The sequence below is a fragment of the Sceloporus undulatus genome, chromosome 6, assembly GCF_019175285.1.
Source record: "Sceloporus undulatus isolate JIND9_A2432 ecotype Alabama chromosome 6, SceUnd_v1.1, whole genome shotgun sequence".
In the NCBI taxonomy this organism is placed as follows: Eukaryota; Metazoa; Chordata; class Lepidosauria; order Squamata; family Phrynosomatidae; genus Sceloporus; species Sceloporus undulatus.
In genome coordinates this window covers 74230260-74252118 of record NC_056527.1, presented here as the reverse complement: position 1 = coordinate 74252118, position 21859 = coordinate 74230260, and the positions used below count along the sequence as shown (strand labels likewise).

The 21859-nt window shown below is 40.9% G+C and overlaps 1 protein-coding gene across 3 annotated transcripts in view; it reads left to right on the top strand.

Annotated features, from left to right (window-relative positions):
• Positions 1-21859, top strand: part of LOC121935044 (poly(rC)-binding protein 3-like) — a 230046-nt gene that overhangs the window by 106889 nt on the left and 101298 nt on the right. The window contains exon 1 of one of the 3 annotated variants that reach the window (XM_042476094.1): positions 2663-2723. The exons of the other annotated variants lie outside the window; for them this stretch is intronic. The gene's annotated coding sequence lies outside the window, so the exon portion shown is untranslated. Of the gene's footprint in view, positions 1-2662; positions 2724-21859 lie in introns of those variants that run through there. 3 annotated transcript variants of the gene reach the window in all.

Sequence of the window (21859 nt, the reverse complement as noted above, 5' to 3'; positions counted from 1 at the left end):
TTGCACTGGTGGGAGAGTGCAATTGAGCTTCATCCTAACTGGAACCTAGACGTATCCAGAAGCAAAGTTGCCCCCCCTCTCTTCAACATTCTGGCATTTTCCTTATACTGTATGATGCTGTGATGCAACATCTTTGAGATACTCTATCCAGTTTTCTTTTACCACATTTTGATGTCCACCTTTTTCTCAACTTGAATCCTGTGATGGGATATAAATTAAATTAAATTAAACAAATTAACTTTGAAATAGGAAGTGTTTGTTTTTAGCTGGAACAGGGGTAATGAGTTGTGCAGCCCTCAAAAGTTCTCTTAGAGGCCTAATGCAGCCCTCTAGCTTTCCACAAATGATGTCCAAACTCTGGTCCTCCAGGTGTTTTGGACTTCAGCTCCCAGAATCCCAAACCAAGGTGGCTGAGGCTTCTGGGAGCCGAAGTCAAAAACACCTGGAGGGCCAGAGTTTGGACATTGCTGCTCTAAAGAGACATCATATAACCACTGATATCCTGGCCAAATCAGATTTAAGGATTTGCTAGAGTGAAATACTTCCTTGAGTACTTAGACAAAGGAAACCTTGGTACAGGTTTGTATACCTAGCCATCTCTCATATACCTGAAGCTGCTTGAAAAGCACAGCAGTTGAGAGAGCTAATATCTCCATATGAAGCAAGGAGCCAGCTATCCAGGAAAAATGGAGCAGAGGGAAGGTACCAGCCTTTCAATAAGATAGTGGTTTAGAGTTGCTATACTTTGTTTTTGTTGTTAACTGCTTAACTGGTGGCTTTTGTCGTGAATACAGATTAAGGATCAGGATAATCAAATATTGTGCACACATCTATTTCTTTAAGAGTGAATCACAGTTTTCCATGATCTACACAACTGAAGGCATGGGAGATTAATGCAAGAGTCCAGTGGATACCTGAACTGTCTCCTTTCTTAAGGATTGGAATGTATATTGAATATTTCCAGTCTGTGTACCATTATATTGTTTTCTATATTTGTTGGCAGATCTTACCTAGAATTAGAATGAATTCTGCCTCTGTATTTTAAGCAGCTTTATTGGTATGCCACATATTCCTGGTGATGTATTTTATATCCAGATCTTTGAGCACAGCTTCCACTTCACTTTCTAAAATTATGGTTGAATCTTCTGATGGATTAATGAATTCTCTATCATTCTTTTAAATCTCATCTCTTTTAAAGATTTATTTAGTGAATGAATGAATTTATTTACTGCACATGGCCAGCACCAAAATATAGCAAGAATACAAAACATATAACATCAATTGTACTGCTACAGCACAAGTATATCAACATTCTACTCCAAATGAAGATGTGTATTGTATTTAGTGTATTGTTTCAATCATCTGTTTTATTTCTTCATAATGATGTAGTGTGATATCTGGTGGTCACTTAGCATCCCTACTCTTGGTTTAAATTTGCCTTTGATTTCTCAGATATTATGGAACAGCTCTTTTGTTCTCATCTTCTACTTCTTTGCATTGATTATTACAGTAGTGCTCTTTGTCCCTGTCCAGAAGTCACTGAACAGTTGCATTCAGGATTCTTGCTCTATTTATGTCACCTTTTCCTTTTTTCTTCTCTTCTTAAAGAATTTAAACTGGCATCCAATGAGATTTTCCTTCTCTTTGGTGATGGGTAGTCTTTCAAATGGTAGGCGGGTTATAGACCGCCATTTCGGACGTCCCCAGGACGTCCCGCGACGTCATAACGGCGCCGCAGCAAGAAGCTCCATTTTGGAGCTTCTTTTTTGCTCCGCGAGGGAGTCGCGCGGTTTGTATGCTGTGACTCCTTCGCGGAGCAAAGAGCAGCGCCGGCAGACCACCGCAAAGCAGCGGTCTGTAAAACGCCGTAGTCTTTTAAATGATAAATGTCCCTGGCTTTGGTCCACAGTTCTTCTGGCTCCTGGGGAATGTCCGTACCAGCATTAAAATACAGTTCTTCCCCATTCTGAAACCTACCTGTTGCATGTGGCCAACACAGAAGGAATCTGGGACAAAGCTGTGCTCTGGGGCTAAATACTGGAGGAGTTTCTTCTGGTTCAAGCCAGAAAGCGTCAACTATTACACCATACTGCATGCTGGTGCAGAAACAGGGAAAGGATCAGCAAGCCACTGACACTATTGTTGTCCATAGGGTTTTTGTTGTTGCTGTTGTTGCCTGTTCGCAAATCGATTGCACATGTGAACAAGTGGTCAGCTGCATGATCAACCCATCACATTCCCTATGAAGCGAAATGATGACCAACTTGGGTATTGCCAACAATGCAATGAATTTGACCATAACATTAACAAACTGGCCAATCTAACAGGAAGCTATAGGGGGAAGTAGGGAGGGGGCATGGTTGTGCTGTGCCAGTGTGTCACTGGGCACACCTATGCACTGTATGGATTGTTGATCACTTGTGCATACAAGTGTGAGGTCCCATGGCCAGTTGCATGGGGCATCAAATGGGCTGGCAGTTGGGTGGTACGTAGGAGGTGATTGGTGGCTGCTGGAGCCATGTCCATGTTCATGTGCACATGTGTTTGGGGAGGAAGAGAAAAAAATAATGGCATGGCCCAGCTTATATCCTCTAATGCCCCATATTGGTGATCTGTCCTTGCAGATGAAGGGGGCAGTGCAGATTGCTTGTGGGGGTTCAGCCCACTGTGGGGGCCAGTGGTGCTGTCAGCAGGTTCTTCCTGCGAATCAAGAAACCGCAGAGGTAAGCCCTTTTTTCCCCTCCATCTGCTCAGGCCCCTGGTTTATTAGGCTCAAAACTTTCTTTAATGTGGTTTTAAATTCTATGAGTATTTATTTCAGTTTGTATTTTTGTACAATAATTGATTTAGTATTTATCTAATTGTTTGTATTAGCAATTCATGGCCTGTGCTACAACCTGATCCTGATCTTGTTTTTGCAGAGAGAATGGACCTTCTCCATCTTCAGTTTACAGTTATGTGGTCTATTTGATTTCTGTATTGGCCATCAGGTGATGCCCATGTATACAGTCATATCTTTGGCTATTTGAAGAATGTGTTTGCAATGAATGAACTATTGGCCTCACAAAATTCAACCAGTCACTCTTCTACTTAATTCCTTAATCTTAGGCCAAATTTCCCTACAATCTTTGATTCTGCTCAGTTTCCTCCTTTTGTGTTCCAATCACTTATAATTAGCAACATGTCATATTCCAGCAGATAATCTTTCAATATGTTCTTGATCTGCCTATTTTATCAAAGTACAAACTTGTATTATAGTTATATTGGTACGTTTCCACTGAAATCTTATTGATAATATTTGGCCAGACTATGCATTATACCCCCTGGCTGCATTTGCTACATCACTCTCACTACTAATGTTACCCCATTTCTTCTTAGATTTTCATTTCCTGAAAATTGATAAATTAAAATGTAATTCTCTGACTCAAAATGTCCCATTCCTGTCCTCTTTAGCTCACGTATTGCAATGTTTATATGCTCTATTTCTTGGTTTACAATCTCTAGCTTCTCATGATTCATTCTTCTCACATTCCATGTTGCTATTATACGCACTATGCCATTTCAGAAATGGTTTTCACCTCTGAACAGGTCTGCACTTGAACATCCTTTTGGCTTAACTCCAGTTGCATTATTAGCCAGAACGCTACATGTACTTGTCCTCTACTCTTCTCCAGTAACTTGGTGACTGCCTTCTAACCAGGGAGTCTCATCTTCTGGCACTATTTCTTGTTTCATTGTGTCTCATCATAGGTTTTTCATTGTGAAAGACAGTAGTGGTTTAACAGTCCCTCTTTCTGCACAGTATTAACCAGTGTTAGCTATGCTGCAATTGTCATTGTCTCTGAGATACTCTACGCCAGTGTCACCTCCCACTAATGATGCTGTCCAGTAGGTGTTTTGCACATTTAATCTGGCTCCTCAGCAAAAGCCTGTCTGATGTAGGAGAACCTACAACAGTAGTACTACCAGCATCATCACTACACAAAGGTGGTGCCCTGGTGATTCCATCTCAGTTTTAAATAAGAATGGAGACTTCAGTCAAGAAGTCAGAAGACTAGAAAAGGCAGCTATAGAGGAGCTAGATAAGATTCTCAAATGTAAATATATATCATAAAACACCTACGTCAGAATCATCCATACACAGTGTTTCTGATGTGGAAATCTGGTCAGCAAAGAAAGCTGACAAGAAGAGAATCAGTTCATTTGAAATGTGTTGAAGGAAAGTTCTCTGGACACCATGGACTGCTCCCCCAAAAGGCAAATAAATGGGCCCGAGATCATGCCTGAATTTCCATTGGAAGTCAAAATGGGTAATTTATGTTATCAAAATTTGGACACATCGTGAGATGACATGAATCACTGGAAAAGATGATAATGCTCACTAAAGCAGAAAGCAAGGTCCACATGGTGTAGTGCTTTGAGCATTGGAACATGACTCTAAAGAATAGGGGTCAAATGCCCACTTGGCCATGGAAACCAACTGGATGACCTTGGGCAAGTGAAGCACTCTCATCCTTATCCTGCAAAAGGCAAACCCCAACTGAACAAATCTTACCAAGAAAACCCCAAACCTTAGGGTTGTTGTAAGTCAGAAATGACTTGAAGTCACAACAACAAAGTGGAAAGCAGTAGGTAAAAGGGGGAAGAGCACATTAGAGATGGATTGATTCAGTCAAGGAAACACATGCCCTGAATTTGCAAGACCTGAGCAGGGCTGTTGATGAGCTGGAGGTCGCTTATTCATAATGTTGCTATAAGTAAAAAACAACTTGATGGCAAATATCAACAAAATATTCTGAACTGAATCTTTTATATTTTGTACAATAATATTCTACATAAAAATCATCTCAAAAGACTTGTTTTTAATATCCAGTAACAACCGGCAATTGGCAAGGGGAAAACTACTGTTCTGAATGTATAAACTAGCCCTTTTAAAAAATAAACACACCCAAATTATCTCCCTACATTGGTAGCAGTTGTGTTGTCTTTGGGATTTCAGGCTTATAGCAGGAATTAATTTAAATATGGTCAGCTTTCACAACAGCACTGGATTCAAATAACCTACAGTGTGGTTCGGAAGTGCACTTAAGATAAAATGGTCACTGAAAGATATGTATTTCTAAAGTGACTACTGAAACTTGTAATGCTAACAAGCAGCTTTAATGTAAATTTCTACGCATACAGAATTGGGGAGGCTAATGTGGGTGATTAACCAGCTATGCTGCACTAAATCTGATGATCGGAAGATCAGAAGGTTGGCAGTTCGAGGCCTGAGTGCTGCATGATGGGGTGAGCTCCCATCACTAGTCCCAGTTCAAAAGCATGCAAATACAAGTAGATAAATAGGTACCACTTCAGTGGGAAGGTAACTGCATTCAGTGCAGTCATGCTAGCCACATGACTACCAGAGCAGTCTTCGGACAACGCTGGTTCTTCGGCTTAGTTACAGAGATGAGCACCATCCCGTACAGTCAGTTATGACTAGACATTCATGTGAAGGGACTACCTTTACCTTTAATGGGGGGGGGGGAACAATAATTGATCTCCTTGGCCCTGACCTAAAAGGTAGATATAATTGTACTGCTTATTTAAGTATACTTTGTCTAAAGAGAATCCCTGTTGAACATTCTATGGGCTTTTTCAATTCAATCATCAAGGAATTGAAATAATATCCATGTCTATTAGTTATACTCAACCAAAAAAATACATTAATGTTGAAATCACATCTAAGGTCTTGGCTGAATAAGAAATTCATTTGGGTACTCTGGTATTCATTGCAGCATCCAAAATTCTGATTCACCTTGGCACATCTCAATTTCTCATCTTTTCCAGACCTTTTCACCAAAATCTGATTATATCTGATTTAATGGAGCTTCACCCAATCAGAAATACTCACATGCATTTTAATAAACTAAATACTTAAATGTCCATGCATATTTGCATATGAATAAAAAGTTCTGAAGAAAAACAGCCCATTTTTGCTTCCTAGAACAGAGATTCATATGTTATGACCCCACCACAAGATAGGTACTCCCCTCTCTGTAATCAAGAAGACAGAATGCTTCTTCTAAGGTGGTAATTCCTGGATTTATGGATAGTTGGTGGTTGTATGTAATTGTGTCTCCAGATAGCTTCACAGTAAAAAATAAAAATAAGGATCTGCAGCCAGATTATCAGTGCATCTTTTAAATCACCTTGATCTCTGAATCTCTGAAGACGCCAGCCGCAGATGCTGGTGAAACGTCAGGAATAAACTCTTCTAGAACATGGCCAAATAGCCCTAAAAACCCACAAAAAACATTACTACATTTCTCAGGACTGGCTCTTCCTCCTTCCCTTCACCATGCACCTTTCTATTCACTCTTTCATTTTTATTTTGTTTTAGTCCAATTTATTTCTCTTGTGGCCGACTGATGGAACACAATCTATGTCTTCCCCTTGTGTTCTGGCTCTCTTGTAGCTTCTAGATGACCTTCCAGTCATTAACCAAGTGTTAAAGGCAAGAGTAACCATCACTTAGTCAACTTTGATTGTTCACTTCCAGAAGCCTTTTTAAAATCCTTAGCAGGGGTCCTTGTTAATCTTTAATTGCAGCTTTTTGTAGTGTTTGGCTAAGATTCATAAATCAGCTGCAGCTGGAGCAAAAAAGGAGGGGCGGAAGCTAGAGAGTTGGATGATAGGGAAGGAGGAGTGAGTGCATATAGTGTGTGGGTGGGGAACTGGGGGAATAAAAGTAAGAGAAAAGTGTTGTCTGTTATTGTGTGATATTACCTGAGAATCTTGAAAAAAAAAGAACTATTATTCCCAATCCATTTGTGCTTCAACCACATCCACTTTGTGATTTTGCCATGGCTGTCTCAAATTCTAGTCAGATTCTAAGTTTTCATTATAAAAATATCCCTACCCCCTGTAGAACCTGAGCTACGGTGCAAAACACTCTTCTGTCAAATGGTTCTGCAAGAACAAAGTCCTATCTGGGTATTTCAGACCAAACAGAAGCAAGAGTGTGGGTGATGGAGGGGCACACGGTGAGAGTGCAAGGAGAAGTGAGGGAGACAGTAGGAAAATGGGATGAATGGTGGAAGGAATGGTGTGTAAGAAGCTGGAGAAGACAATTGAGGATACGGTGGCCGGCAAAAAAGAAATGGGTCCTTGAACAGATCAAGTCTGAGGTCTCCCTAGAAGCCAGGATTATTAAATTGAGGCTGTCGTACTTTGGCCACATCATGAACATCTGGGCCTAAGCCTGCAGAACCTGAGCAGAGCAGTGGAGGACAGGGAGTCTTGGGCCTGTTACAGACTGCAAAAATAAAGCTGCTTCGGGTCTCTTTGGAGGTATGCTATTTAAATGATGCATGCGTCCTAAGAGTCCAGAGGTAGCGCCAAAGCCACACCTAAGCACTGGAGGGCAGCTTTGGTGCAGCTTTCAGATTCTTAGGATGCATGCATCATTTAAACAGCATACCTCCAAAGAGACCCAAACCAGCTTTATTTTGGCAGTCTGTAACAGGCCTTGGAGAACTCATCCACAGGGTCACCAGGAGCCAAGGTTGTTAAAACAATAACGTGTATCTAACCTGTTTATTAGCATTCTGATAAACTTACATTTATTAGCATTCTGAGAAATATTTCAGGGTTCTGCTGCTTCAAAGTGACGTCAATGTCCACTTGCTCAGAAGAGCAGAAACCATCCCTGTGCTAATTAGGTTTTTCCATTAGAAAACACATCATCATCTTTATATGAAGCTCCAGCAAGGGGCAGCAAAGGATCAATAACTGACTAATCCATTCTAGTGAGTGTTAGTAGTGTGGTCTTGGTGTTTCTATGTGCATTTTAACAATGAAGCTATGGGTTTATTGTATTGCACTAATTTGTACATTGTTTTATTTTGTTTTTTTCCTCCACAATACAGTACAGTGAATTTTCTCTTCTTTCTAGTAAAAGGAATTTGGGATATCTTCACTTTCACTCTGGATCTTGAGAAGAATAAGTATGCGGTTAGAACATGCTGTCTTGGTGACTAAATATGAATTTTTAAACTCAAGGAAATGACATGTTCCTCAAATTTCCAAAACTAGAATTCTCATTTATGTATAGTGACAACCCATGAGATAACTGTCTTCCAAGCACGGCTGTTTTAAAAAAGATGAAACTCATTCCTAGATAACATTATTTTATATATTGTCTTCCTCTGTTACACTTATCATTTGTTTACCAGCATGTTTCTACTTATCCATGTTACCCACTGGGTGGAAGCTCAATTTGTATTACGTGAACTTTGTGTAACTTTTTTACTTATATATGTTTGGGTGAGTGGGTGAAAAAGCTTATTAATTTATCTGTAGTATATATAATCTATCTGTCTATAGATCAGATCTTATCCAGAGAGTGGATACCCTCCTTTTAAATATCCACTAACAATTCTGAGTTGAATAGGTTCATTAACAAACAAAAAGAGCAGGCCTTGTATATGAAGCAGTAAGTTGATTGTCAGACAAACGATGAGCATTTAAAGTATAGCATCACTTGGATAGCCTAAGAAGACTAGCACTTTCATTGTAGGCTTTTAGGATCACAAGTAAGAACTGTGTCTTATGAACTCATGCGCAACTGACAATCAGACAAGTTTCTCAAGTAAGAGGCGAAGAGAGCACCCATGTTCCTCCACCAAACCAATCAATATCACACATTGATATTTAATAAAGGCACATACTTGCCTCTTTATTATTGCTGTAATTGACCCCCTAGCGTGGCTGGATCATATTTCACTCATATGTAATCTAGAGGTAGGGGCTCTGAATTTGAATGCCGTTCTGATCTATCCCTCCAATTATTTTGCCTCACCTCCCAAAAGATAGTGGAAACAAAGCAGCTTATCTGAAACATCAGTGAAACAAGAAGAAATTGGTCTTTTGTTTTTGAGACAGCTCCGGTACCTATAGTTTATAAGCAGGAAAATCACCATCAAAATACCTCCTGCTCCCTGCTGACAGCAGGCAATCCCACTGCTTCCTCTTCTGGTGCATGATCCTCTCACCTTGGCCACTGAAGACTGAACACACCATGTCTCATTCTGTTGCTTCTTATATAACAAATGAGCAAGAACAGCTAACGTCTGCACCAGCTCTCTGCTTGTTTGACCTAGTTTGGGTAATTTTCTTAATCCTGCCACTACCCTTAAATAACAAGCTTATGGTAGCAATACTTGTTCAGCTGTTCCTCTTTGGCAGCTGGTGATTCCCATGAGATTAAGGGCTGTATTTAATCAAATACCATAATAACAAATTCTGGTTTGATTCATCTGGACTAGGCAACGATTTCTACCATTTTTGTCACAGATTTAGTTACATCTTGTCATATACTACATACAGAGGATTACTTCAAAAGGTTTCTGTATACCTGCAAAACTCTAATCATTTAATATATTCAAGAGAGGGAAAGTGTTCTGTGTTGTGAATATAAAAACTTTGAATTTCTTATAGGAAAATGCAGTAACAGAGGCCTGTTACAGACTGCCAAAATAAAGCTGCTTTGGGTCTCTTTGGAGGTATGCTATTTAAATGATGCATGGATCCTAAGAGTCCGGAGATCGTGCCAAAGCCACACTCCATTCCTAAGCACTGGAGTGCAGCTTTGGTGCAGCTTCTGGATTCTTAGGATGCATGCATCATTTAAACAGCATACATCCAAAGAAACCCAAAGCAGCTTTATTTTGGCAGTCTGTAACAGGCCAGAGTTTACTTTATAAAAGAAGGTGGGGGGATGCCCCTGATATGTTTTGTGGGTGGAAGTGTCAAAGTAGTTACTTGAGAGATAACTACAGAGATGAAAGAGGATATGGATTTTAGTAAATGCTTTGCTTTGTATCAATTGCTAATCCAAATTTGCTGATCATTTCTTTTATTGCCCCATAGAACGAAAAGGTTTAAGACATTCACATCCTTTGAAGTGGTACCAGCCGAGAGGGTAATAGACTCTGCTGGGCTGTAAAAACATTCCCTCCCCTCTCTGTGTTTGGGGCCAGCCACACCCTGATAAGGACAACTACCTTAATTTTGAAAGTGTTTCTAATCTGGGTGTAGATAATCATGCTACAGGATAATGTGGAAATAAATGGTTATGATGCTGCAATAAAAGGTCAAGTTTTTGATGTTGAGATGCTATCCCCCAAGACTTTAAAATCCTCTGCCTGAATGAAATCTTCCTTAGCAATCCTAGTAGTGTTACACCACAGTTATTTTTTCTCAATGTACAGTGGACCCTTACCTTACATGGGGGATCCGTTCCGGACATCACCACCACCACCCGCGTAAGCAAGAAATGTGTATTCTTGAGCCCCATTGAATATAAGGGGGCTCAGGTGCAGTGGTGCAGTGACATGTGCACACCATTCATTGTATTACCACATGGCTTCAGCTGCGTATAGTGCGCCTGTGTATGGCGCAGATGCACTGTATTTTTAATCCTTTTCTTATAGCTACATGTTTCTACTTTGTTCAATTTTCTTTCTTAGATTTATATCTCTTCTTTCTCCCATGTTTGGGACTCAAGTTTGCTCAAAACTGTTGGAAGATTTTTGAATTCTTTCCCTCCCTCCTTAGATAGCTAGGGATTTCCTGCATGCAAACTCTCTTCTCTCTCTCATTCAAACTAACCATGTGATTTAGGTCACTCCCCCTTTGATTAAAAAAACAGACAATCTCTCTCAAGATATCCAGTTGCACTGTTTGTCATCCATCTTCCCCCTCTCTCAATTTTCTTTGGAAAGATGGTACGATAAAGATTTCTTTTCTATATGAACCATTCACTAGCTAGATTAGGATATAGCCATTAATAATAATAATAATATGTTTTATTTATATACCGCTATTCCAAAGATCTTAGCGGTGAACAGCAAGTAAGCTAATTAGCAAGTAAGCTAATTTGCCCCCAACAGTCTGGGTACTCATTTTAGCGACCTCGGAAGGATGCAAGCCTGAGTCGAGCTTGGGCCCTTCTGCTGGTCTTGAACTCGCAACCTTCTGGTTTCGAGTAAATGGCTGCAGTACAGGCATTTAACCACTGCGCCACCAGGGCTCTTTTGTTTTAAATACAAGCTTCTTGTGTTATTTTTGGAGTTAGCCTCAATTCTTAGAGAACATAGCTAGACAAAGGAACATTTCTGCTAGTCTGCTGATTTAAAACTAGACCCTAAAAGGCTTGGCTTTGATATTTTTGACATTTAAATATTTTTGTTTCCTTGTCAAAGGCTGAAGCCTTGGGAAACCTAAATTACCCTACAAAAATAAGTTTAAAAACAGATACAAATAAAATCACAAAAAGATACAAATAAAATGATAAAATGTTATAATGTTTATATTTATAATATTATGTAATTGTTACAATTCTTAATTTATAATGTAACAAGTGAATTGGGGAAGTCAATTGCTAAGAGTTTATGGACTTTGTAAAAGGAGACTGCACACTTTTGCCTCCCATACTCATCATTATCTGATGTGTCTGTATGAATCTAAGAAGCCCCATCCTTTTCCCAAATGCAGAGATGCGGATGAATCAGTTATGTTGCAATGCCCTCACCTTTGCTCCTCCCATTGCAAGACTGGATAGAGGGTAGGCATGTTTTGGCTGCTATACTGGAACATTTAAATGTCCCCTGCCATCTTTCCTGCACTGGAACATATACTAGCTCTATTTCTTTTACAATGGTTATAACTGACTTATAACTTGGCTGTAAAATTGGGTATCTGTGAATAACAAAATATTGTTTTTATTCATTGGAGAAAAGATCTTGACAGCAGTGTGAAACAGTTACGCTACTGAAACAAAGACAAAATAAAAATATCACTGGCATGCAGAAGCTACACTGACTAAAATGAATTGAAAATTTGTCTTGTCCCTAGTGTGGTGTAGACATTTACAATTGCCCTTTGATGAAACAGATTGTAACAATTAAAGAACAGATTTGGAGTTATTGTTGAAAAGGAGAAAGAGATAATGTTGAATGGACTAAATTGCTTCCAGCTACAATCTTTTATTCCGTGTTTCAATTGAAAACCTAGCTATAAAAAGGACTTAAAATAGGTGTTGCCAAAGAGCCTTCTGACAGGTTAATGTGGTGCTTCAAGTAAACCACTCTAAAAAGTGGCCATTAGACATCTTTTATTTGAATGTGGCTACTGTAGAAATTTCCTTTGTGAACAAAACTGAACCTCGTTACAAATTTCATTGTTATGGTAAATTAGAACCACAACATTATTTAATCACTTTCAACGATACCTCAGTGGGGCCTCCAACAATGTAGAATCATGCCTAGGCAGGGATTCTCTAAACCATAAATTGTGAGTCACTCATCTCATTGTGACCACCTTCCTAATTCATGTTCTTGTGCCCTAAGCCCTTCAGGTTTTTTACTAGGACCTCTTTCTAGTCCCTGGGACCTATAACCTGTCTGGTCAATCTAAGGCGCTTTACAGACCACCCAAAAAGGGCAGTCTGCTGGCGCCGTCATTTGCTGCATGGAGGAGCCCCAGCGGCCAAACTGCGCGACTCTTCTGTGCAACAAAAAGAAGCCGGAAAAAGTGGCTTCTTTTTGCGTTATGATAATGGCACCCCAAAGTGCCAATGGCGCACTGGCGGTGTCATTTCCACCGCGCATCGTGCGGATGCTATGTGTCCACGACGTCAAGATGGCGGTGCCTATGTAGAACGGGCGCTGTCATTTTGTACATGCTCGGCGTGTACTAGGGTTAGGAGCATCCAGAAAGGACGCCCCTTTCTAACCCAAGTATGCACCAAGCACATACTTTTTGCCCATTTGTAACGGGCCTAAGAGACCACCATTCACCATAAAAGCGCATAAGGGTGCTCACTAAATATGCTTTTCTCAGCCAAACTACTTTGTTGTGGACAATGTGCAAGTCAACTTTATAGCTATTTTCCTTCCTCATTGAATAAAATATATAATGTTGCCTTCCTTTGAGAGATGGATTACATGATTACGATAAATATTTTTTGCCAGTTGAGCCAGATGTTCAGATTAAATAATAAATGTCCCAAATGCTTCAGAATAACAGAGAATTAACCTTTCCTCTGGCTTTTGAAAGCAACTATGTTGCAGCAGAAGTGCAGACCCTTTCGGAGTTATCACAGGAGCTATCATCTGACCTCCTCAGATGGGCTACAGCTTGCATGATCAAGACCTTGCCCTTTAGAATGCCCTGAACATTCCCAACCATGTGCACCAAATATAGCTGTGAGCCTGGATTCTCATCTAAGAGAGAGGAAGAAGGCCTTTGGCACTTCATGCTCCACTGGCCTATTCACAGCACAATAGCCTTGTTGATCTCCAGCTGGGAAGGAAAACTCCTCATGCATGATGGCTGGAGTCTCAAATAGAACAATTGCACAACAGGAACAGACTGGTGCAAACATAAAACTTAAACAATCTGTAAATATCACTCAAATTTCCTAGTCTTTGTTTGACCAGTGAGCTAGCTAAATCTACAGTGACACCAAACAGAAGGGAAATAAATCCAATGGCAGTATGTTTGTTTTAATAATTATTTGCTCCATAAACACGAAGGGGCATAGCAGTACCTGAGAAATTAAATGTTTGGGAATTTGCTGATTTGCTGATTGCTGTCATATAGATGAAAAGACAATAAATGCCTATCTTTCGGTTGCCATGAACCAACGGGGACAGCCACAGCTAGTCTTCTGTATTCCCAAATTTACAACCCATTTTTAAAGTCTTGATTTCCCACTCTACCTGCCTGCCTGCCACAAATTGTTAGCTGACGTCAAAGCTGCTACAATTCAGTACTTTCCATCCAATTATTTCAACAGGCAGGAATGTGCAAAGGGGAGAGGAGGGGTGGAACCTTGGCCTTCCTAATAAGGTCAGGGCAAGCAGAAAGTGTTGTGTCCATTTGGAGGCTTCAACAAACTGTTTGACCCCAATAGGTTCTTTCAGTAAACAATATGGTCTCAACACTGTTGAATTTGTTTGGAAAAAGTCCAGAGTTATTATCCCCAAGGGTATCACTAGGGAATGGGGAAGTGTGGAAGGGAGTGACACCATCAGAGGTGGGGTGTAACTTAGTGCCCTGGTGGGAATCATAGAATCATAGAATCGTAGAGTTGGAAGAGACCACAGGGGCCATCCAGTCCAACCCCCTGCCATGCAGGAAATCCAAATCAAAGCATCCCTGACAGATGGCCATGCAGCCTCTGTTTAAAGACCTCCAAGGAAGGAGACTCTATCACCCTCCGAGGGAGTGCATTCCACTGTCGAACAGCCCTTACTGTCAGGAAGTTCCTCCTAATGTTGAGGTCGAATCTCTTTTCCTGGAGCTTGCATCCATTGTTCCGGGTCCTGTTCTCTGGGGCAGCAGAAAATAAGCTTGCTCCCTCTTCAATATGACATCCTTTCAAATATTTAAACAGGGCTATCATATCACCTCTTAACCTTCTTTTCTCCAGGCTAAACATCACCAGCTCCCTAAGTCGTTCCTCATAGGGCATGGTTTCCAGACCCTTCACCATCACGCTCCAGTTTCTCAATGTCCTTTCTGAATTGTGGCGCCCAGAACTGGACACAATATTCTAGGTGGGGCCTGACCAAAGCAGAATACAGTGGCACTATTACTTCTCTTGATCTAGACACTATACTTTTATTGATGCAGCCTAAAATTGCATTGGCCTTTTTAGCTGCCGCATCACACTGTTCACTCATGTTCAATTTGTGGTCTACTTGGGCTCCTAGATCCCTTTCACAGAGTTAATGAAGTTCTGGATCTTGTCTTCTTTGATCCAGTGGCATCACTAGGGGGTGCAGGGGGTGGTCCTCACTAGGTAACACCACAGAAAAAGGGTGACACCTGGTCAGGCCCTCCCAACCCCAGTGCCATTGCATCATTCTTTTGAGGGAGGCCAAGCGCATCCCCCCCACACCATTCCATCCTTCTTATGAGGAGAACAATGGGGCAACACCGAGGGAGGACAAGCATGTCACCCTCCAAACAGTCTCACCCTCTTGTTCCACTTCATTATTTGTCACCACTGAATAAACTGTTTCAGAGCAAATTCTAGATCTTATTTCAGCTCCTATAAGATAATAAATTGCAGAGAGAGTCTTTGCCACTAGAGAACACTATTTCCTCAGATCATCTCCAGTTTACTGATCTAAGAGCCTCTTCCCCGATCCTACATTGGAGCAGCTTCAGATACACTGAGTGTGTCTGAAGGTGCATGCATGCTGATTGAAAAGTTTCAGGTTTTCTTCCTCTTCCTCTTCTTCCTTCCAGTGTTATGTTGTGTTAAAATAAACTGAGCTGGTACAAAATGTCTCTGTACTGGGAGCCAACAGAAAATATTCTGAGATAAACAAAACGTGCATGGATCTTCCAAATAAAACCAGAAATAACAAGAATAAAATCTGGGGATTTCTTTTTGTCTTTTTAATCTGTCTGGATGCACTAAATGTTCTGTAACATCAAGATGAACATCATGAACTTTGTAACAATTAGTAACAGAAACAGTATTTGGGGCAAATGTTATATTTGGGCACAATAAAGGGGGTGGGAGAAACTGCCATCTTGGTGCCTAGACTTGATGAGGAAGAGGAAGAAGGGCCTAAACCCAAAACATTCAAAGCCAAGGGATTTCCAACTTTCCCCACCAAATCTCCTCCAAGAATGTGATGAGATGTGACACTCCTGCTCATAAGGTTTCATTTCTGGCTATAGTTGCCAGATCCTAGGGTGCTGGCTGAAGTCTCAAGGAGCCCAGCCATTACTGCGGCCGCTAACGTGGCTGGCCAGCCACCCACCTCCTCCTCCTCCATGGCCGTGCCGCGCCGCCCTCTGCCTCCACAGCTCCTCCTCCCCCTCCCCCCCCAGCGCAGCTGCTGCACAGCCCGCGGCGCTTGCCTGGGCCATGGCCGGCAGCAGCGCACGCTCACCCCTTTTGCGCGCTCGCGCACGGGGCTTAAGGGGCAGTGCTCGCCTCCTAAGCCTTCTGGCCAATGGCAGACGAGCAGAGGCTGGCCTAGTTTCCAGCCCCAGTCTGCCATTGGCCAGTGTCAGGAGCCTTGGAGGAGGAGGAGGAGGAGGAGGCAAAGGAGGAGGAGGAGGAGGCAAATGAGGAGGAAGAGGAGGCAAAGGAGGAAGATAGGCCTCTGGGGCAGGGGGAGGGAAAAGTTTTTTTAAAATTTTTAAATATATTCAACCCAGCCTTGGCTTTTTATTTTATTTACCCTCTGAAGATGCCAGCCATAGATGCAGGCAAAACGTCAGGGATAAATTCTTCCAGAACGTGGCCACACAGCCTTGAAAACCCACAGAAAACTATGGGTGCCAGCTGTGAAAGCCTTTGACTTCACAATCATACTGTTCTTTCATCGAGCTCAAAGTGACATACATGGTTCTCCTCCTCCTTGCTTTCATCTTTTCCAATGAGGCAGATCAGGCTAAGAGTGAGTGGCTGGGCCAAAGTGAGTTTCATGGTTCTCCAAGGACTAGAATCTAGATACTGTATTGCAAACCAGTCTAGCTATTACACCAAGGGATGGGCAACTGTGGGAGGCTAGAGGATGCATTATGAGAGCTTGGGGGCTATACTTCCATTCTACCTCTCACTGCCTCACCCCAAAACCTTTGCCCCAAATGTACCCCAATGCCTTCTAGGCTGGAATCATGGCAGTTAAAGAGGAATCAGGGTGGTATATTTGTGTAATGTGAAAAGGCCTCTAGGCCATCTATATATTGAACATAATATTTGCTTAGAAGGCAGTGCAAGAAACCACACTGCTCTACCACAGCACAAATTCATCCTTTATAAACCTATAAAGCTAATAGAGCCAGTTGTGTAGGCGCTCATACAAAACACCCACAAACAATAAACAGCATTCTGCAACAAAGTACAAGGTCCTCTGTCAGCTCTTTCTGTTGGCTGGTGAAGAAATGAGGCAACAGCAAGGTTGAGTTCTTAATCTATCACTTTGATTTCACATACAGGCAGCCCTGCTCATGCCTTTGTGTTTGTCTTCATGGCAGCATCTTTCTCTTTTGATAGCATCAATGTACCTTAGGGGAAGAGGCACAGACAAAAAATTGTATTTTCCCATAGTAGAATTGGGTTGCCAGCAAGTCTTAAGAAAGAGAGGAAAAATCCTTGGGGGAAGAAGGGAAATCAAAGAAAAAAGGGGTGTTAACCCAGTTTATTTTCCTTGGCTGAAATCTTTTAGGACTACTTTCTTCATTGACAACAGTTCCAGAGACCTAAAACTACATGATCACAAGGTCTTTGACACAAAGCAGGTGATCCGCTCAGCAATAAAAAGGAGTAAATAGAATTGTCAGCATTTCCAAAAAAAAGCATCTTTCACTACTAAAATTCTTCAGTTATTAATAAAAAAAATTAATCCCCTCAAACTTGACCAAGGAATTCTTAGTACCTTTTTTCTCACTACCACTCAAAATATATTACTTCATTTGTTTATCTTCTAAGGCTTCTCAGCACAGCTCCATGTTTACAGCACTAGTAAAGATGCTCAAATAAAGATTTTGAGGAGTTTCAGCAATATTTGGGATAAAAATAAAGCTAAGCATGAAGCAGCAGGTGATCACATTAGGTTTTGTCAGCCAACTCCAGGATCCAATTACAGTAAGGAATGGAAATACCTGATCTTTACAACTTTCACCAAAAGACAGTAAATGTTTAATCCAATCTTCCGTTTAGTGCTGCCGAATAGTTACATAATTTTGGATAGCACATTAATTCGGTTTTTGTATTTTACCCTACTTTATATCAAGGGCTCAATTTCTTTTTCAGAAAATAAAGTCTACCACAAATTCAAAACATAAAGCTTGCCTGACTATAATCATTTTTATTAGAAGAAACGTGAAAGGGATTGCTTAAAAGCTGTGGGTTCTGCTAAGCAGGTAAGCTTATCCTGTTGTAAGACATTATTTCACTTCTTTGTTCTTAATTTTGCTTATTACCATTATGTTGCTATCAGAAATCTATATCGTGTACTGTACAGTGAGAATAAATTGTGATAATAAACGTTAGTGCCTCTACAGTTAAGGCAATATATTATATTTTTAAAAAGTATAAACCTCCTAAATCTGTAGCTTATAAATCTGAAATCATCTCAGATAACAGCCTGATTCTTGGCCTCTGCAGCTGACTTCATGAGGACTACAAATGTGCCAAAATTAAAAGTGATCTGGGGCAAAGTTATAGGTAAAGCAAGTTTTAAAGTATCAAAAATAAACAATACCATCTTTTCTCCCATTTTCAGAAAAAAGGTTTCATATTTGCTTATGTATATTTTATTCCGGCTTGTCAAGGGAGCAAATCCTTATCTTGGTGGCATTTTGAGTAGTATTTCCAAAGTTGTTAAGATTGCCAGTCCCTATGAACCTCTAAAGCAGCAATGGTACAACAGTTGTGTTGAGCACACTTTGCCAGTGAAGCTAGAATGCTACCAGTAGAGGGATTTGTGTGCCTCACTTTGACTGTCATTGGAAACCTACTGATGGTTATACTTATTTTCCTATTAGAATTGTGTGTCAATTTTCAGACTTAGTAGCCCATTATGAGGGCATTATTCCCATAGTACTACAAAGAAATAGTTGTAAGGAAGGGACTTGCTATTTTCCTTTACAATCTGTTGTAATTTTCGAAATGAGTTTTGAACATTCTTGTCTGAACTGGATAAAATTTCCCGGGCAGCTGTCATTTTTTAAGGGGATCAAGCCTACTAAATTTCAGACAAATAGAGAGCACTGTGCAATTATCAATTATGATTGGCTGTATTTACTGCAAAGCTTGAAAAGGTTCCTCTTTTGGGGGGGGGGGATTATAGCTCCCTGCCTGGAAATTACAACTCTTCCAAGCAAACAATTTGTTTGTTGTGGTGTTTGCCTAAAGAAAGAAAGAAAGAAAGAAAGTTGAGTGTGCACCTTCATATAAAATCCCAGCTAAGTAACTAAGTAATCATTAGCTAAGTAACTGTGTTTCCATGATTCATAGCGCCTGATGTGTAAGAGTTGGCCCATACTTTAAATCTGATCTTAAAACTGTCAGATCTTTTCCAGTTGTCAGATTTTAAGTTTCTACATACAGCACTTCTTTGGAAATATGAGTTAGACAAAGCACAGGGAAGATGTAGATATCCAGCATCTTTTTTAAGGCCTCTGTTGGCTACAAATTACATCATTTTGGTATAACATAGGATAATGATCCAGTAATCAGTTCTCTCTTGGCCCAGATGCTGGTAGCAACGTAAGCTGTGGCAGGTGATACAGCCCACAAAAAGTGTGGCCTGTGGTCTGCCTACTACAATAGTTCTTGGGCATAGACAGTTAGAGCACAGAGACCTACAAACTGGCAACTCGGAGGGTGGATTAATGCAATGTGCCTTGTGTGGGTGTAGCTGCCAGTAATAAATGTCATAGAGATGAAGCTAGTGCAAAATGTGCAAAATACTACAAGTAGCTACAGAGATGTTACACTCCTCTTGGAGGAACTGCACTGACTGAAAATATGCTACCAATCCAGATGTAAGCTTTTGTTGTTAGTTTATAAAGCCCTAAACAATCTGGGGTCTGTTTACATGTGGACCACTTTTCTGTATTGTTCGGCTTACCCAGTGATATCAGCAGATGTCTTGCTGGTGCCACAACTGTCACTTATTTATTTGGCAAGTACCCAGAAGAATGTTGGCATGTAGTGTTTGGAACAGACTCTTCTAGCATATATGACATGAGCTTTTGATATGATCATTGAACCATCAGAAAGCAACACTGGCGGGTTATAGACCGCCGCTTTGAGGCGGTCTGCCGCTGCCACCGCCATTTGCTCCATGCGGGAGCTGTAGCAGCCACACTGCGCGGCTCCCGCACGGAGCAAAAAAGGAGCTCCAAAATGGAGCTCCTTCTTGTGGCACCTCTATGACGTCGCGAGGCGCCGCGACACGTCTGGACGCTATGCGTCCGATACGTAAACATGGCGGCCCCCATGTGGAAGGGGTGCCGCCATGTTGTACATATGGAATACGTACTAGGTTTAGGGGGTGCGGAAGCACCGCCCCTTTCTAACCTAATACGTATTCCATACGTATTTTTTGGCGGTCTGTAACCCGCCACCGTAACTATCTCAGCAACCTGTGAATTTTTTTTAGAGTATGCCAGATTTCTAGATAAGGGAGACTCAACCTGTAGTCATTTTTGTTCACAAGTATATTTTAGCCAGTCATTCAGAATACCACAAAGTACTATCTAGCTTTACTTGTGTAATCAGTTTTATTCTTAAAGTATATTTGAACTTGTTAAAATCAAGCACCTTGTCATAAAGCACCAGCATCTTGTACCACAAAATCTAATGCCTTCTGGTCCTTTTCAGATATTGGAGCATAAGAAATTCTTTCTATGTATTCAGGCACAGCAATGCTTAACTATTCATGTCTGTTTTAGTTAGGAACTCACCAACATGATTGTTCTAGTCTTAGTAGTAGTATTTAAGATGCCAAGAGAAATTATCCTTCCCCTCCCAACACTTTCAGTGCTCTCCAAGAGCTCTCTGTATCTCTGTACCACATCTGGATGATCCCACTATGCCTCTCTCTGGACAGGGTTGGCAGATTGGGAGGATTCTGAACTCCATCTTTGTTGTTTACATAGACCAGTTCCCTCAGACTGTTTTATATTCCCCCAGTCATGCTTGCCAAATCCCAAGAGTATTATCAGTTATAGTGATGATGTACGAGAACCGTATAGCTTATATAACAGCATAAGAACATAAGAGCCCAGGTGCATCAGTCCAGTATTCTGTTCTCACAGTGGCCAGCCACATGCCCAGAGGAAGCCTTTAAGCCAACAAAAGTGCTGCAGCACCCTCCCAGTCATATTCCCCATAATGCTTCTGATAATCACTAGGAGCCATTGCCACACTTATACTCCATGGGTTTGTAAATTTCTTTTTAAAAACTGTCATATTGGTGGTTATCGCCACATATTGTGGTGATGTTTCAAGATCTAGATATTCAAAGAAAAGAATAGTCTACTGCTTGCTTTGGTTAACAAGGTGTTAGAACATCCCAAAATCAAAGAGAAAGCAACAAGAAATAATGACAACCCATGTTTGAACCATATAAGGAAAGGTTTTCAACAAACTTTCTGATTGTTGTCTGAGTCCATCTGCCCAGGCTGACCATTGGATGAACTCTGTTTCTACTTTCTACTTTAATTTCCAACTCCTGCCATCTCCTGGTTTGCCCTCAGTTCCTGGTTACTCATTGGCCCAGAGTCCTGGTTTTTAGTTCATTACAAACTGCTGTCTTCAGCTTATCCTGCTGCACCAGATGTACTCATCATAGCCCCATCTAATGAGATTCAGTGGTGTCAGACACATGAGAGTATACCAGGACATACCACATCAGCTCGATACAACAGCAATCATGAAATACCAGTTCCACATTGGACTGATCTTACATTCACAAACCTGTCAGGACAAACTGAGAGACAGACTGTCACATATTGATCTCAGCATGTCCTGTGACAATATGCTAATTCTTACAGCACCAACTGAAAACGATTATTTGCAAAAAGTAACATATGGTAATACTGTACATTCCTAACTGCTGCTATGAAAAACATTAGCTGCAACTCATGTGCCAACATATTTAAACGTATCATTACTACAGCATCCTACTGTTGTGTGTGAAGGAACCAACAATATCGTCTGTGCTGAAAGTACTACAGGCTCAAAAACTGTAGGATTCAGAGACATAGCTCCAGTGTTAACCGACAAGCAATCAAAGCAACAGTTTTCTTGTAATTGTGACCAAAATCC